The sequence below is a fragment of the Tamandua tetradactyla genome, chromosome 11 (assembly GCF_023851605.1).
Source record: "Tamandua tetradactyla isolate mTamTet1 chromosome 11, mTamTet1.pri, whole genome shotgun sequence".
Taxonomy (NCBI): domain Eukaryota; kingdom Metazoa; phylum Chordata; class Mammalia; order Pilosa; family Myrmecophagidae; genus Tamandua; species Tamandua tetradactyla.
The window spans coordinates 35,357,045-35,375,791 of record NC_135337.1 but is presented as its reverse complement, the minus strand read 5'-3'; the positions used below and the strand labels follow the sequence as shown (position 1 = coordinate 35,375,791).

At 37.2% G+C, this 18,747-nt stretch overlaps 1 protein-coding gene and 1 non-coding gene across 2 annotated transcripts in view; both read right to left on the bottom strand.

Annotated features, from left to right (window-relative positions):
* Positions 1–18,747, bottom strand: part of LOC143649106 (guanylate-binding protein 6-like) — a 123,834-nt gene that overhangs the window by 43,293 nt on the left and 61,794 nt on the right.
* LOC143651037 (U1 spliceosomal RNA) lies at positions 15,711–15,873 on the bottom strand. Its single transcript, XR_013159783.1, has one exon. It is a non-coding gene; the product is annotated as a U1 spliceosomal RNA (small nuclear RNA).

Genomic DNA, 18,747 nt, shown 5'->3' with positions numbered 1-18,747 from the left:
GACCAGGTGAGGGAAAAGATAGACTGCAAGAGGAAAGCCTTAACTTTTCAACGATCATGATTCCCTAAACAAGTTAGGCTAGTTAGAGCTATTGTAATTACATCAGTCTTTCAATATTCAGAAATAAACAAGACAATTCATTCACTAATTATTTATTAAGTTTCTATTATGTTCCAGGCATTAGGGATAGAGTCAAAGCTGAAGAGATATGGCAATAACTAAAATAAACAGAAAAACCTGACTTTCTGGTCTTACAGCCAATATGTGTCGACAATCTACTATTTGGAAGCTTATGAGCCAGTGAGGTGTGGTCTGATCTTGACGGACTCTTGTCCGTATGGGGAATGCGGAATGAATAGAAAAGTATACATTTATAAGTTCCCATTAAAGGCTGTGGCTGTTGCATCTCACTTCTGAGAGATCCTCTGAATCATAACTAATTCAAGAGATTTCAGCACTATTTAAAACAAGGAACACTAACATCACATTCATGGGATTTATGTTGAGGGGAAACAACTTCTGCAAGCCCTGCCATGGAACCAGGACAGGAGAGGTGCTGGTGGGTGATTGATGTACTTCTACATTCTCATTGTATGCCCAGCCCATAATAATCAGTACATTTGTCTCAGTCTGCCAGGCTGCCATGATAAATTTCACACAATGGGTTAGCTTACATAATGGAATTTATTGGCTCACAGTTTTGAAGCCAGAAGAAGTCCAAACTCTAAATACTGGCAAGGCTTGCTTTCTCCTCCAAGACTCTGGTGTTCTGGTATCGGCATACCAGAAATCCTTGGGGTTCTTGACTTTCTCATCACATGGTGATGTCCTCTCCTTTCTCTAATGAGTTCCCCTGATTTTCTCCTTTTCCCTGTGGCTTTCTCCTTATGAGGCATCCAAGCAACCCATTTTAAGACCCACCCTCTTTCAGCTGGGCATACCCTGACTACAAATACCATCTTTAAGAGGTCTTATTTAGAACAGGTTCATGACCATAGAGACATAGATTAAGATTAAGAATATGTCTAAATTGAGGTACATAATTCAGCCTATTACAACGATATCTATTTTTCCTAATATTTCATTTTCACCAGCCTGGTGTCAAGGATTCTTTGCATTGAACCGCATACTTCTGGTGGATAGGATTTGGATGTCCTACTCTACCAGACATTCTGCAATACCAAGACACTATGCTTTAATAAGAATTTTCACGAAGGCTGCCTAAAACCACATAAAGGCAATAATTGGTTAAATGTCAATATACTTGTTAATTTTTCTTTTACTCAAGTAAAGAAGTATTTATTGAGTTCTAAGTTCTACACACTGTTCTTATTGCTGAAAATCTAGCAGCCAAAACTCTCAAATAAGGTTTCTAACTCTATAGGTTTATGTTTTAATATAAGAAAACAAGCAATGCAGAAATATAAATAAACAAAATATTTGCATAGTGTGTTTGGTTTAAATGGAGGGTCACCATGAGACAGAATGGGTGTTTGTGCAGAGCCTAGAAGGAAGAAAAGGACCTAGCTGTGTGAAGGATTAGTAAACACGGGACAGCAGACAGAAGGAAAAGGAGGTGCAAACATCTGAAGATAAGAAAGACTAGCATTTAGTGAGAATAAAAAGGAGGCTAGTGTGGCTATAGATTAAACATTTGTAGAAAAAAATAGATAATTTTGGAGAAATAAGCAAGACTAGGTCAATGGGGGCCTGTGAAGTATGGATTTTATACAGGTATGATGGAAGTTCAAGGGAGGCATTAAAAGCAGTTATAGTAAATATCACTCTAGTGGCTTTGACGAGAATTGAGTAGAGAAGGTCAAAGTGGAAAAAAGGAAGCCACACAGGATGCTACCAAAGTACCACCCCCACTAATTCCTAAGTTGGGGAAAGAGAAAATAGCTGAATTAAATAACCATTCTCTTCTAAAATCATTACAGGCCCTGCAATCTGCCATCTAGCACACCCGGGAACTGGTGAAGGCAGCCTATCCGGGACCAACGAATCCTGTCCCTAACAAAGATCTATTTCAGGTGCAGCCCAGAGACCTGGTCTGGATTAAAAGGCTTCAGCCAGCCACCTTGGAGGCCTGGTGGATGGGACCCCTGCCAGTAATCCTCACAACCCCGACAACCGTAAAATTTCGGGAAAATGACACTGGATTCATCACACCCGGGTCAGGAAGGCTGCCCTAGACCAGCTCCCTGGAAAATGGACCATCCAGCAACCGAGGGTCCACTCAAGATAAGACTTCCCAGAAACCCCTCTGGGTCCTCCTGATATCCCTGGTGGGGGTCATGGGGAAAAACGCTCACCAAGTTATAATCTATCCCTAGTCCGTGAAAGGTTATGAAAGCGGGAGGAACGCCGAAAAACTGAAACCAACTAGTATGAAAGTTTATTCACCTGGTCCCCGTGGCTTACAACTCTGCTTTCCGCTGTGGCAGGACCAGTAGTCCTCATCCTGCTGGGGCTACTGACTGGTTCTTGTATCATAAATTGCCTCACCGCATATACTAGAAAAAGAGTACAAGCTGCAAAATTATTAGTCTTATGGCCCCATTATCAACAAGTCCCTTCTATCAACAAGGAAACAATGATTTGATTCTATTATTAAAAACCAGTGGGGAATGTGAAGTGTTGAGATAATGTTCTATTGCTAAAAACTTAGCTAAAATCAGGGTCACAAAACTCAGCAAGCATCCTGTTATTGCAAAAGAGCTAACCTCTCCTTTTCTGCTTCTGTACCTGCTTGGTTGCTTACTTGTTTCAAAAACCCCAGGATGTGGTTTATACCTTTAAAAGCCTGCACAAAATCAGGCTGGGGACAGAGGGCAGACGCCAGCCAGCTAATAAAGATTCCTAATTGGCTTGCAATATGATATTGTGTGGTCTTTCTGTTGATGCGCCCCACTACGCCTGCATCACTTCCTCCTCGGAGTCATGGTTGTGCTTGCCTTTTTCTAGTGATAAAACCTAGAATAAAACCTCAAAATTACATGTTGAAACGCTATCTATTGCCGCCCAATAAAATCAAACAAAAAAGTTCATCTTTTAATATGTTTATACCCTATTCTTTCAAATGTTGAGTTAAAATCTACTCTGATTTTATGAAATCGTGGTAAAATTATATAGTCAGTTTTTAAAATTGTCTTAGTATTATTAAACTTAGGCAATACAGTTTTTTTATGGTAACACTTTAGGGCACATTTTATTGTTAAATGTATTCCAAATGTGCGATTCTTGTCTATTGAACATTCAAAGATGAACAAAGTAAAGGTCTCACATTGGCAAAAATATGCCTTGAAGAGGTCAAATATTATTAAAAAAAAAGCAAGAAGAGTTGAGTCTTAAAATGATGCTACAAATAGTGTGTGTGACCTGTACAAAGGAAACAATTATATTAATTAAATTCGAAAAGTTTATTATAGATAGATTCATTGGGGAGATGCCATTTCACTTCAACCTTGAAGGGTAACTCCAATTTCAACAAAAAAGAGATCAGAGGAAGTGTATTTCAGAGCAACGGATGTAAATGAACAAATATAAAATGGTAGGAGTAAATACTTGGAATCAGACAAGGTCCACTATCACCAGTGTAAAAGGTTCATTGAGGATGAGGTTGAAAAATCATTTAGGACCTGGATCATTGACTTTTGCCACAGGCAGTTGGTCTTTGAAGTTTATTAAACATGCTCAGAGCTGTGTTCCTTTTCTCTGATGGCAGGAGGTGAAAGGGGAAATGGGAGATAGAGATCATATAGGAGGCTGTTGGTTGCTATAGCTGAGAAGACATGTCACAGTCCTACCCCTGTAGGCTTCTGTGAAAGCATCGCTCCACAGGGTCATGAAGGAAATCGTATTCCAGCCCATCCTGCTGTTCTGTACTTTCCATGGTGTTGTACTCATCTGCAAGATCAAAGCATGACTGTTGCCACATCTGTGATCCAGATAATGAGAAAGGAAAAGAGGAATGAAAGAGCAGCTAGAAAATACAATCTCTAGCCAGGTTGCCATGAGCTGATATTATAAAACAAAATGATACGATATTTAAATCTGTTGTTTGTCATCATTTCATGTGATTTTGGGCCACATCTTTGGAGAAGATGTCTATTCTAGCATTTTGTCCATTTTTAAAATAGGTTATTTCTCTTTTCATTGTTGAGTTGAAGGATTTCTTTATATATTCTGGATATTATATTCTTATCAGTTAGTTGGTGTCAATATTTTCTTCCATTGAATAGGTTGTCTTTTTCCTTTCATGATAAAGTCCTTTGATGCACAAAAGTTTTGATTTTGTTGTGGTCCCATTTGTCTATTTTTGATTCTTTTTTTTTTTACTTGTGCTTTTGTTGTAAAGTCTAGGAAACTATTGATAACACAAGGTCCTGAAGATATTTCCCTATAGTTTCTTCTCAAACATTTATAGTTCTTTTTCTTATATTTAGGTCTATGATCCATTTTGAGTTAATTTCTATATATCTGTGAGGTAGGGATACTTCTTCATTCTTTTTCCATGAACATCCCATTTTCCCAGCACCATTATTTGAAATAAACATTCTTTCCCCATTGAGTGTTCTTGGCACCCTTGTCCAAAATCATTTGGTCATAAATGTGACAGTTGATTTCTGAACACTCAGTTTGATGCCATTGATCTATATGGCTGTTGTTGTGTCATTACCATACTGTTTTTTTAAAAAAAAACATTCACGCACCCATACAGCAATCCAAAGTATACAATCAATGGCACAAAATATCATTACATGGTGTATTCATTACCATATCATTTTTTGAACATTTGCATCACTTTAGAAAAAGAAATAAAAAGAGAAAGACCATACATCTCATACCCATACCCCAACCCCTCCCTCTCTTTGACCTCTAGTATTGCAATCTACCCAATTTCTTTTTTACCCCTTACCCCCCCATTATTTATTTTTTTTTTTTGCCCTTATTTTTTACTCATCTTTCTATAGTCTCGATAAAGGTAGTGTCAGCAACTTTTTCTCTTTTGTGAAAACCAGGTTTTCACAATCACATTATAACATTGTAAAAGATATATAGTTATACAATCATCTTCAAGAATCAAGGCTACTGAAATACAGTTCAATGGTTTAAGTACTTCCCTCTAGCCACTTCAATACAACATAAACTAAAAAGAGATGTCTATATATTCCATAAGATTAACCTCCAGGATAACCTTTCAACTCTATTTGAAATATCTCACCCACTGAAACTACATTTTTTCTCATTTCTCTCATCCCCCTTGGTCAGGAAGTCTTTCTCGATCCCACGATGTCAGGTCATCCCTACAAGTCCTGTCCCATGTTGCCAAGCAGATTTACACCCCTAGGAGTTATGTCCTATGCAGGGAGGAGGGCAATGATATCACCTGCTAAGTTAGGTTAGAGAGAGGACACATTTGAGCAACAAAAGAGGTTTTCTGGAGGTGATGATGATGATGATGATGATGATGATGATGATGATGATTTTAACATGGGCAGGCACCAGGAAATGAACCCAGGTCTCTGGCATGGCAGGCGAAAACTCTGCCACTGAGCTACCGTGGCCCGCCCACTGGGGGTGATTCTTAAGCATAGTTACAAGTAGGTTTAGCTTCTCCTTTGCAAAAATGAGTTTCATAGGGTGAGCCCCAAGATCAAGGGCTTAGCCTATTAAATTGGTTGTCCCTAATGCTTGTGAGAATATCAGGAATCCCCCGGATAAGGAAGTTGAATATTTCCTCCTTTCTTCATAGTCCTCCAGAGGGGTTTTGCAAATACTTTTTCATTCTCTGCCCAAATTACTCTGGGATGTATCTAGGCATCACAATGACCTATACACACCAACAATATCTCACTCCCTACTCAAAATTCCATGTAATTATGGTGTTCAAATAAACTGACCATACAAGTTAAATTAGACACTGTGCTACCAAAAATACAAATTTGCACTGAATAAGCATCTCTTTCTTTGGTCTCACACAGAAATTGAGGTTCCAAATATAGACCATATAGACCATAGCATCCTTTTTTCCCCCATAACATCCTTTACCTTGTATTCTGGTTTACTCTAGTCCTACCCAGATCAACTGCATTCATATCTCTAGTTGAAGTCTGATCACTTTTTCAACTTTTTTAACAGTTGCTGTATGGGTTAATGCTGATTTTCACAGCTTCAGGGCTCTAACTCTGAGTCTCAGGTGTCACATAAATACTTGAATCTCCAGGTTATACACAAATAGCTCAATATCTCAGAAATTAGAAATAACAGTTACAACTCCAGAACAGATACGACTGCTATAATAGTACAATCTAGGACCCTTTACAATAAGCCGTAACCTGGTAACCCATGCACTCGACATCAGTTCTTCAAGTTTTTGTATATTTTGTATTTAGTCCATATGAGTGACATATGACATTTTTCTTTTTGTTTCTGGCATTTCATCCAACATACTGTCCTCAAGTTTCATTCACCCAGTTGCATGCCTCACAACTTCATTCCTTCTTGCAGCCACTCCAGCCAGTCCATTGCATGTATACACCACAGTTGTCCCTTATATTCTTCAGTCGAGGTTCACTTAGTCCACCTCCATCCATTGCAAATCATGAACACTAACACCATAAAGACAAGTGTACAATTTTGTGTCCCCACTCAGAGTTCCTTCAAGTATACACATAGCAAGAGAGATGCAGGATCATATGGCAACCCTACCCCTAGCCCCCTGTGGAATCATCACACTGCCCTTCAGAGGGACTTCATCACTCTGCTTCCCTACCAAGAGTGATTAGGTCCATCTTTTCACATTTTATCCAGCACTTGTATCTCTCTGCTCATTTTCAAACAATTTTATTCACACATCATAAGATCCAACCCAAGTAAACAATCAATGGTTCCCGATATGGTCATATAGCCATGCCTTTACCATCGCAATCTACATAAGGACATTTCCTTCCCTTCTGCAAAGAATCCCTTACCCCATATCCCCTGCTTATTGACATTTAGTTTTGGCGTATTGCTTTTGTTACATTCAGTGGAAGCATATCACAATGTTACTATTAACTATAGACCCTAGGTTGCATTGACTGTATTTTTTTCTGTATAACATCAGTTCTAGTTTGCTAGCTGCTGGAATGTGATAAACCAGAAAAGGAACAGCTTTTAAGAAAGGGATATTTAAGGGCAGGCAACAGTGGCTCAGTGGCAAAATTCTTGCCTGCCATGCCGGAGACCCAGGTTCAAGTCCCAGAGCCTGCCCATGCCAAAAATAAAGGGGAGGGAGAATTTAATAAATTCCAAGTTTACAATTCTAAGGCTGTAAAAATGTCCCAATTAAAGCAAGGCTCTAGAAATGTCTAAGGCATCCAGGGAAAGAAGGCCAATGACATTCAGGGTTTCTCTCTCAACGGGAAAGGTACATGAGAATATAGCAACATCTGCTAGCTTTCTCTCTGGGCTTCTTTTTTCATGAAGCTGCTCCAGGGGCGTTTTTCTGTTTCATCTCCAAAGGTTTCTGACTGCATCGGCTCTCATGGTTCTCGTGGCTCTGCTGTGGTTCTCTCCCTCTTTGAAATGCTTCCTCTTTTAAAGGATTCCAACAAACTAATCAAGACCCACTTGGAATGGGTAGAGCCACAACTCCATCTAATCAAATGTTAATATCCACAATTGGGCAAGTCACATCTTTGGGGAGATAATCTAATCAAGTTTCCACACAGCAATGATGAATGAGGATTAAAGGACATGGCTTTTCTGGGTTATACCACAGATTCAAACCCACACACCATCCTATTTTCAACACCATGCAATGCTGACATTGATTTATTCTCCATCATGCAAGAGTACTCTTATATTTGTACATTTAATCACTATTATTGTCTACTCTAGGCATTGCTAAATTATATCATCTCAGTCTTTATCCTCAATCATTCCTTCTGGTGTCATACATGCCCCTAGCCCTTCTCCCTCAAACATACAAATCAGCTTCATTCAATGTATTCACATCATTGCACTACCATCAAATTTCTGGATCTTTACAATCAGTCCTGTTGCATATTCTGTACTCCTTCAGCATCAATGCCCATCTCTACCCTCTTTCTATTTTCTGATAACCTGTGTTCTTAACCTCAACTCTCAAAGTTCCCTCATTGATATTAGTTCATATTAGTGAGACCGTATAGTATTTGTCTTTTTGTTTCTGGCTAATTTCACTCAGCATAATGTCCTCAAGGTTCATCTACATTGTTACCATGCTGTTTGAATATTGTGATTTTGTGTAAGTTTCCAGATAGGGAAGTATGAGTTCTTCTTTTTCCAAGATGGCTTTGACTATGCAGGGACTATGCAGGGCCCCTTCCCTTTCTATATAAATTTGATGACTGGCTTTTTCATTTTTACAAAGTAAGTTGTTAAAATTTTTATTGGGATTACACTGAATCTGTAAATTGCTTTGGGTAGAACTGGCATCTTAATATTAAGTTTTCCAGTCCATGAACATGGAAAACTTTTCCATTTATTTAGGTCTTCCTTGGTTTATTTTAGCAATGCCTTATAGTTTTCTGTATTCAAATCCTTTTCATCATTGGTTAGATTTATTTCTAGATAATTATTTAGTTGCAGCTGTAAATGGAATTATTTTATTAATTTCTATTGCAGATTATTCAATATTATATAGAAATGCTACAGACTTTGGGGTGTTGATCTTGTATCTTACCAATTGGCTGCATCATTTATTCATTCCAGTAACTTTGCTATGGATTTTTCAGGATTTTCTATATCTAGGATTGTGTCACTTACAAATAGAGAAAGTTTTATTTCTTCCTTGCTATTTTGGTTGCCTTTTATTTCTTTGTCTTTTCTAATTTCTCTGACTAGAACTCCCATTAAAATGTTGAATAACATTCATTTCCCAGTGACTGCCCATACAAAAAAAAAGTTGAAAAACTGTAGTGACAATGGGCATCCTTGTCTTGCTCTTGATCTTAGAAGGAAATCTTTCAGTCTTTCATCATTGACCATGACATTAGCTGAGGGCTTTTCATATATACCTTTATCATTTTAAGGGAGTCCCGTTCTTTTCTTTTTATCAATAAGTGTGCTAGAGTTTTCAAACGTCATTTCTGCATCACTTGAGGTAACTATTTTCCCCTTTGCTCTGTTAATGTGATCTATTACATTTATTGATTTTCTTATGTTGAACTGCTCTTGCATACTTGAGATGAATCCTACTTAATTATGATGAATAATTCTTTTGAGGTACTGTTAGATTTGGTTTGTTAGTATTTAGTTGAGGAATTCTGCATCTATATACATAAGGGGTATTTGTCCCATAGTTTTATTCTCCTATGGAATCTTTATCTGACTTTGTATGTGGGTGTTGTTGACCTTATAGAATGAGTTAGGAAGTATTCTCTCCTCTTCAATTTCTTTTTTAAGACTTTTAGGATAGGTGTTAATTCTTCTCAGAACATTTTGTAAAATTGACCTGTGACTCTAGCTTAGAATTTCTTTTGATTGGGGGTTTTTGATTACTAATTCAATCTCTACTAGTTATTGGTTTGTTGAGATCTTATTTTTCTTCTTAATTCTTAATTTTTGCATTTTTCCTTACATTATTAATTTCTGGCTTCATTGTGTTATGGTTGGAGAAAATATATTATATGATTTCAGTATTTTTTAATTTATTGAGACTTGTTTCATAGCATAACTTATGGTCTACCTAGAGAATGATCCATGTGCCCTACAGAAGAATGTATATTGTGCTGTTGTTAGGTGAAGTGTTCTATATATGTCTGTTATGTCTAGCTGGTTTAGAGTGGTGTGCCAATCTTTTATTTCCTTATTGATCTTCTGTTTAGATGTTTTATCCATTACTGAAAGTAGTGTATTGTATTGAATACTCCCACTATAAATGTATAATCATTTATTTGTCCCTTCAAATCTATCAATGTCTGCTTGATATATTTTTGAGTTCTGCTGTTATGTGTGTGTGTATATATATATATATATATATATATTTATAATTGTTAGGTCTTCTTATTGAATTTACCCTTTATCAGTATATGGTGATTCTCTTTGTCCCTTATTGATTTTAATTGACTTAAAGTTGCCCTTATTTGATATTAGGATAGCTACTCCAGCTCTCTAGCTACCCCAGCTCTCTTTCGGTTACATTTTTATATTTTTGCCATCCTCCCGTTTTCAACCTTACTATGCCTTTCAGTTAAGGTGATTCTCTTGTAAACGGCGTATAGTTGGGTCATTCATTCTGCCAGCATCTGCTTTTTGACTAAGGAGCTTAATTTATTTAAATTTAAGACTGTGAACAGTTTTTATATTGACATTTTCCTAGTTTGTGTTTGTAAGTCTTATACATTTCTTGACCCTCAAATTTCCCATCAATGCCTACTTCTGTATTTATTTGGCTTTTTGTATTGTACCATTTTGAGATGCTTCTTATTTCTTTCTGAGTATATTTGTGATGTATTTTCTTTGTGGTTACCACAGAGTTAAAAGATTTCCTAAATCACATTTTATTTGTTATCCGCTTTTCTTCAATAACATATGCATAAATTGTTCCTCTACCCCAAATCCCTCCTATCTTTATTTGCACTTGTGACAAATTTTATCTTTGTGTATTTATTGTATGTCCAAAATCATCAATATATCATTCTTTGCATGCATTTGCATTTTAGCACCTATATGAAGCAAGAAGTAAAATTACAAAACAAACAATAAAATACAATAGTATGGACATTTGTAATTACCTATTTGGATAGCCTTACCTAAGGTCTTTATTTATTTATATTGTTTTGATCATCTGTCTAGTATCCTTTCTTTTCAGCCTGAACAGCTTCCTTTAGTATTACTTGTAAGGCAAGTCTGGCAGTAACAAAATCCTCAATTTTTGTTTATCTGAGAATGTCTTAATCGCTCCCTTATTTTGGAAGGAAAGTCTTGCCAAAATATAAAATTTTTGGTGGATAATTGTTTTCTTTCAGTGCTTTAAATATTTCATCTTACAGCCTTCTTGCCTCCACGGTTTTTGATGAGAAAGCTATACTTAATCTAATTGGGATTCCCTTGTACCTAACTCATTGTTTTTCTGTTGAAGCTTTTAGAACTCTTTCCTTGTATTTGGCATTAGACAACTTGATCAATATATGTTTGAATGTGTTTCTCTTTTTAAAAAAATTATACTGTTCATTGGAATTCTTGAATGTGCATATTCATGTCTCTAGTAAATTTGGGGAGTTTTCTGTCATAATTTCTTTGGTATTCCTTCTGCTCCTTTCTCTCTTTCTTCTCTTCTGTGGCCCCAATAATGCATATATTGGCAAGCTTGATGGTGTCCCATGGGTCTTCTAGACTCTGTTCATTCTTTTATAGTCTCTTATCTTTCTGCTCCTCAGCCTGAATCATTTAAGTTGCCTTGCCTTTAAGTTCACTAATTCTTTCTTCTGCCACCTCCAATCTGCTGTTCAAGCCATTTGGGGAATTTTTCATTTCTGTTTTTCTGCTATCTTCAACTCCAGTGATTTCTCTGAGATATTCCCATATTGTTCAATCATTGTTTTTCTCACACCCTTTAATCCTTTTTCCTTTATCTACTTGAGCATATAGAGGCTCATTATTTTAAAATCCCTATCTTGTAAATCAAAAACCTGATCCTCTTAGTTGATAATTTCAGTATTCTTATCTTGTTCCTTTGGACAGACCATTATTTCTTATTTCTTTATCTTGTAATCTTTTGTTGCACAATGTATGTTTTCATATTTTAAAGTGTTAACTCAGGGATTTAGTCCCTGGGCTGTCACTTAAGTTTGTATCCAACTAGTGATATGACAAAGATTTTCTTGAATGCCAGGAGCTAATCAAAACAAACAAATCAAGACAAAATCACCTTTCACTCTCCAAATTGCCTCTGCTTTGGCTGATGATCTCCTTCAGAGCTCAGCTCCCCTATCAAACAAACCAACTCAAAGCAAATGGGAAGACCAGGGTCCTCTCTATCTTATCTGAGCCTGCATGGAGCTCCAATCAGGGATCCTGCTTCTTCTCTGGGTCTGTGCTTGCTAGAGGCCCCAGGAATTCTCCATTTACAGTCTGCAGGAATTTGACTGAATGCCCCCTATGACAGTTTGAATATATTGTGTACCTCAGAAAAAAACATGTCCTTTAATCCTCATTCAATATTGTTGGTTGGTATCTTTTGACTGTTTCCATGGAGATGTGACCTACCCAATTGTGGGTAGTAAATTTTGATTAGATGGTTTCCATTTAGATGCATCTCCATCTATTCAAGGTGGGGCTGCTGACTGGAGCTCTTTAAGAGGGAACCATTTTGAAGAAGGACAGAGAGCCACCAGAAATCAAAGAGCCAACAAAATGGGCAGAGCCCCAGGGAAGCCACTGAAGAAGCCTCAAGAGAAAACTAGCAGATGTCACCACGTGCCTTTCTAGTTGAGAAATCCCGAACTTCATTGACCCTTTCTTTAGAGTTAAGATATCTTTCCCTGGATGCTTTAATTTGGACATTTTCATGGCCCAAGAACTGTAAGCTAACAACTTAATAAATCCCCCTTTTCAAAAGCCATTCTGTTTCCGGTATATTGCATTCTGGCAGCTTACAAACCTGAACACTCTTTCCATTCCCTTGGCATTGACCTCCTCTACCTTTTGGGTACTGTTTTGATTGACTTAATCCAGGTAATCTTTACCCCAGTTCATTCCAACGTGATTGTTTCTCACACTCTCCCTGCTATCTGCAAGCAGCCTCTCTGTCGTCAGAACAAACTCTGGGAGGGTGAACCCAAAGCACGTTCTCTGGCGAAGTCTCTCAAAATTCCACCCTATCGATGGGCACTGACATACATGTACCCCAGGATGCAAACAAACTTTCTTATACTGTTATTTCACTATACGAATTTTTATGTTCTTTTATAGTTTATTCTTAACTTGTTTGTGACTTTGTGTTTAAAATGTCTTTCATATAAACTATATATATGTGTTTCTGTCTTTCATCTGAGGTCACCACCTTTCTAATAATAAAATTACTGACACATAGGAACCACTCTGCTCTCTCTGGAACAGGGTTTGGAGGACTAGCTATTTATATTCCACCCAGGAACCAATAGGCTGAGCCAGGATACAGCTGCTATACCCACTGCCAGCACCCAGGAGGCTGGGGAAATGGGATGGTAGTCAGCAGGGAGAGTGAAACTCACTGGTCTTTATCACAGTTGATGGAAAAAGTAAATTGAGACAATATATTTTTGCCTTGAATAGATGTGAGAGAGATAGTTGGCAGTCATAATGAGATATGGATCCCAGTGATTACTTTTAAAATGACAGATATTTGGGCATATTTGTTCAGGGAGAGAAATACCCAGTAGAGAAAGTAAAACATGATGTGAGAGCAGACATAATTGCAAGAGTTTACTGCTTGAGCAGTATAGAAAAGAAGGGATTATGAGCTCTAGTGCTGAAAATTTTCCTTTCATAGGGAGCCAAAATAACAAGAGTAAATAAAAATATAAGGGTTAGAAAAAGGAAATTTGCAACCACTTTCCTGGCAGAATAATTCTCAAAAATACCAACTATATCACATAATCTTCCTTTGTGACAAACCACACATGCTTTCTATTGACTCTCATACAGATAAAATGCTTTCAAATAAATTAGAATGACCAGATATTTGCCTTATATTTCTGCAGAGTCTATCCCTCATCCCACAAACAACTCAGCCACCTGAGACCAGGCCTGTTGGAAAAGTTTTATTTTCATGTTTTCATTTCTTTACACTAGACTTCTAACTTGTCAAGTGGATTCACTATTGCCCTCCTAGATTCTACTCTAGGGCTAGTGATTTTCTCTTTTCAAAAATATTAATTGAAATGTAGCCTACATAGAGAAAAGCAACCAAATTTTCCTTTTACAGTACATGATTTCCAAAACGTCTGTTTGTCCTTGAATACCATCTAAGTCAAGTAATAGATTATTACCAACCCCCACGCCCACCCCAGAAACTTCACCAAACACTTTCCAAATTTCTACTCCCACCCTTCTCTCTCTAAAAAACTATGGTAGACACTTTCGGACACCTCCTAGTATTCACACTTTTGTGTAATCCTCCCCCCCCTTTTTTTGAGAGTGTGAGTTTAACCTATGATGTACTACTAACAAATAGAACTTGGAAAAAGTGATAGAATATTACTCTCATGACTAGATTACAAAATACCGTGGCCTATCTTGCTAGTATTCTCTATTTTCTTTTCTTGCCCCATTCATTTTGATGATCAAGTTGCCATGTGAAGAGGCCCAAATGACAAGGAACTGACTACGGACTCCATCAAACAGTGAGTGAGGAATTGTGGCTTTAGTCCAACAGCTCATGATGAAATGAATCCTGCCCACAATCACCTGAGGGAACATTGGAACTGCAACCTTCCCCAGGGGAGACTTGTCATCCCTGCAGCCCTTGCTGCCACTTTCAGTACAACCTGCGAGATGCCCCAGAACAAGAAGCCAGCTAATTGATACAGTGAGAAACTAAATGTTGTTGATTTGAGGCACAGAATTTGGGAGTAATTTATTATTCAGTTGTCCAGTGCTCCACAAGATCATCAAACCTCAATATTTCTGCCTTTTTCACTTGGCAGAGGTGGAATGGTCATATATTGTGAGTCTATTAACTCACGTATGTGAGCATATTTTCATATGTTTATTGGCCATTTGGATATCATCTTTTCTTATTTTGTTATGAAAAATGATGACATTTATGTATGTGTCTATTTTTTACATTCCTTTATCATTCAATCCTTTTTGAGATCCATACATGTGTGTATGTGTGTGTGTGTGCATGTGTGTGTGTATACACTGCATAGTTCTTTAGTAAAGATATGGGCATGAGTATAGCATTTGTATTTTCAATTGAAACACATTCTGCAGTTTTCAAAGTTTCAGTTTTTCTAACACCATCCCTAGTTTGGGTTACAGAAAATTTCTATTTCATCTCTTGTACTTAATGTCATTGTCAGTCTCATGCAGTGAATCTAATAATCAGGATATTCTGTCTTCACATGTAAGATATAAAAACTTAGGGCAAGAATTTCTGGAATGGTCCTTAATTACCTATTCTGAGAGTTCTCAATCCTGTATTAGTTCTTGATGGATTTATTCACTCTGATAAGGTTATCTATTGGATAAAAGAACTGATTGTCTAATTCATCTTGATCTGCTCAGGCTCCTGCTGGGGACAGCAGGCCAGTGAGAGGTTTCCATTTTATTCCTGTGACATTTGCCTGTTTTCAAGAGATAGCTGAGACCTTACTGGGTCACTGTCCTATCTCTTAACAGCTTGCCTTTTGCAGTCATGATGAAGCTGAATCTTAGTTTTTGCATGGTAACTTAGTTTTTGCATGGTGACATAGAATGAATAAAAGCCTCTTACCAGCACCACTCCCTAACACAAGTCAATCCAAATAGCTAATGTGAGTGTGGTAAATTGTACTGATGATTAGGGAGAGGACATCTTTCTCCTTATGCTTTGTCTACCCATCACAACGTTAAAGGGAAACATAAGCCCTTCTGTCCACCTTGGCCCAATCCCATTCTTCCTCGATGGCTCCACTCTTCCCGCTATCCACTACCTTCCTTTTGAGGGCAAATCCAATTTCTCTAACAAGACAATTTAGCAGTACTTTTTTTTTCAGGGGAGAGCGCGCACACAGTCCCCACTACCACAAATTATGCAGTCGATTTTCCCGCATGTGGGGAAATTGCAGGGGTCAGCACACCCGCAGTACAATGGACAAGCCTCGCCCTGGGAAAACCATCTTCATGATCATGGTGTCTCCCCTGCCAGGTAAGTATGCAGCAGTATTTTTTTTTACTTCGATTTCAGCTGGTTTTACTTCCTTGTGTTCTACCCTTTATTCCAATAGACATATCAATAAAGTTTTAACAGCATATCTATCTCCCTTCCCATCAAGAATATGGGGCTGAGATGTTAAAAGAGTAAACAATTGTTTTACCTATTTATGACATATTATCCCAGCAGCCCTCCTACAACCAAAGGAAAAGAAGGCTATACATAAAATCTATTAAAGTTGATAATGCAATCACCACTGCCTTGGAAACCCTGTGGCAAAATCTAGCACAGTAGAGCAGAGCAGGAATTAGACATTTGCCGGGATCAGGATTTCTTTGGCGAAGAACCCAGATCAGCAGAAACTGCACATGCCATGAAAATTTTCTTTCCTATGACTCACAGGAGGTTCTCAGTGGGAGAATATGGTATCTAGAGAAATTCTGCATAGACACGTTCAGGGGGTAGAGGTTTAGTTATCCTTGAATGCTTTTTATGCAGTCTACTTTGGATTTAGATTTTAAAAAGCAGATACTTGTTTACTAGTGCGGAAATGGAACCAATTTCTAGATATAAATGGCGCTCCATTGCTTTCAGTTTCTATTTGGATTGCATTTACAGGAAATAGCATTTCAAGTAAACTTAAATTGACCTTAAATTGACCTTTTCCTTTCTGGAAAAGTTTAGATCACTTTAAAGTATAATGACTGGAAATGTGTGCAATTTGGGTTAGGAGGATAAACAGCACACTTGGGAATTGTAGCACTTTTTTCTGGTTGTTTTTCAACAGCAAGCTTGTGGCATCAAACTCTTTTAAAACTTGCACCCTCAGGCTGGTCATTTTAGGAATCTTCTAGTGGGCATTTTATTAGGGATATGGAATGGCCTAGGATCATCAATTGAACCTTCCCTTTCATTCTCCATACAGAAGTACAGAAGTCATGGTGTGTGTGCGTGTGTGTGTGTGTGTGTGTGTGTGTGTGTGTGTGTGTATGTGTGTGTTAATGAAACCCCATTTAAGAAGTCATGTCATTTGTCTGCAGAAACATCTTCTTAGCTTCTTAAGCATGTAGATAGGGTCTAGACTCAATACCACAGCCTGAAACATCCTACACATTCTGGATCCTGCCTCTCTTGTCCTCATCCCAGGCATTCTCCTTCAGCCATAAACCTTCATTCAGATGCCAGACACACCAAGCTATCCCCAATCAGAACTTTTGTACAAATTCTTCTTCTGCCTGTAATTCATTCCCTTGTTCCTTTCCTAATTTGTATTCCTATTAAAAACTCATCTCAAATCTTTTTCCTTAGGGATAATCTCTGACTGACTAATCTAAATTGGGTCTCCTTTCTACACTTAGTCACAATATGCCATAGTGTTCCTTTACAATGTTTTTTCAGAAATTGGAATTCATTCTTTTGGTATGACAATTTGTTTAATGCATTATTTCTGAGTAAAAAATTCATAAGCACAGAGATGTTGGATTCAGTGACTGTTTTGCAAACTTCATTGCCTTCCATGATACCCAGCATTTGGTATTGTGCATTGTCCAATATATATTTATTGAATGGCTAAGTGCAATCATGCTTAAAAGTACATGCTTCAGTGTAAGTCAGAGCTGCATGAAAATGGCTATTATATCTTGACATTATTACTTGAAAGGAAAATTATGGAAAGTCAATTCCACAGTGCATTAAACATGACTTCATGAAGATAAGCTTCTGTCACTATTTTATTTTATTTACATCTTCTACTTTGGAAATTTAAAAAATTGATCTGTTTTCATTGATGTCACTAGAAATTGATGACATGTACACTTAAATAAACAAAAATGATGTCCATACTATGTACAAATGCACATGGTATTGAATCAACTTATCATACTTAGACACTGAGAGAAAACATTTTTTTTGAGTGTTAATGTTATTTACCTCAACGTCCATAGTTTAAGACAATATCTGGTATTCAGCAAAAAATTAAAATGTGCAAGAAACATGGCCAGTCGTAAGTGATAAAATATTTTTTAAACCATCACAAAAAAATGCCCCACATGGTGGGATTATTAGATTAGGGCTTTGACTTTGAGAAAGAAATTTTTTAAATGCACTGTAAAATGTGGAGAATTCAGCTGGAAGATGGATAGTATAAAAACAGCCAAATAGAAACGCTGCTAGTAAAAGCATGGAATCAGAGATGAAGCACAATTTAAAAATGTTTATCAGCACACAGTACACTACAGAAGAAATAACAATAAACTTAAATATGATTCATAGAAATGGTCCAAAGAAACAAAATAGGCAAAGAGAGAGAGAGAGACAAATAAAGGAATCGATGATTCAAAATCAGTGGGAAAATATCAAGCAGTCTAACATATCTGTCAGTGCAGAGCAAAGAGATGAGAGAGGAAATATGTAAAGAGATGATGAAGAAAATTTTCCAAAGGGAAAAGAAAAATGAAAGAAAACGTCACACTAAAACAAGAACCTCCGAAAATATTAAGGCCTAATAAATGCATGGCAAATCATCCCTAGGCACATACTATCCAAGTACTGGAAATCAAGGGTAAAGACAAATTCTTTAAACACTCTTTGAAAATGAAGGTGAAATAATGTCTGTTCACACAGATAACAGTTGAAAGATTCAGTTCCCACAGGTCTGTAGTATAATAGATGTATTTTAAAAATTACCTTCGATGGAAGGAATATGGGACCAGGTAGAAAGTTGGTTCTGTAGAAAGGATGAAGAAAGTGAGAAAGGGAAATACCTACATTGATAAGTATAAAGAACACTTCAAAAAAATATCTGTTATATGATTAAATATATTCAAATAATGACAGACCCTTTAAAGTGAAAGTGATATGAAGTAAATTGGGAATTA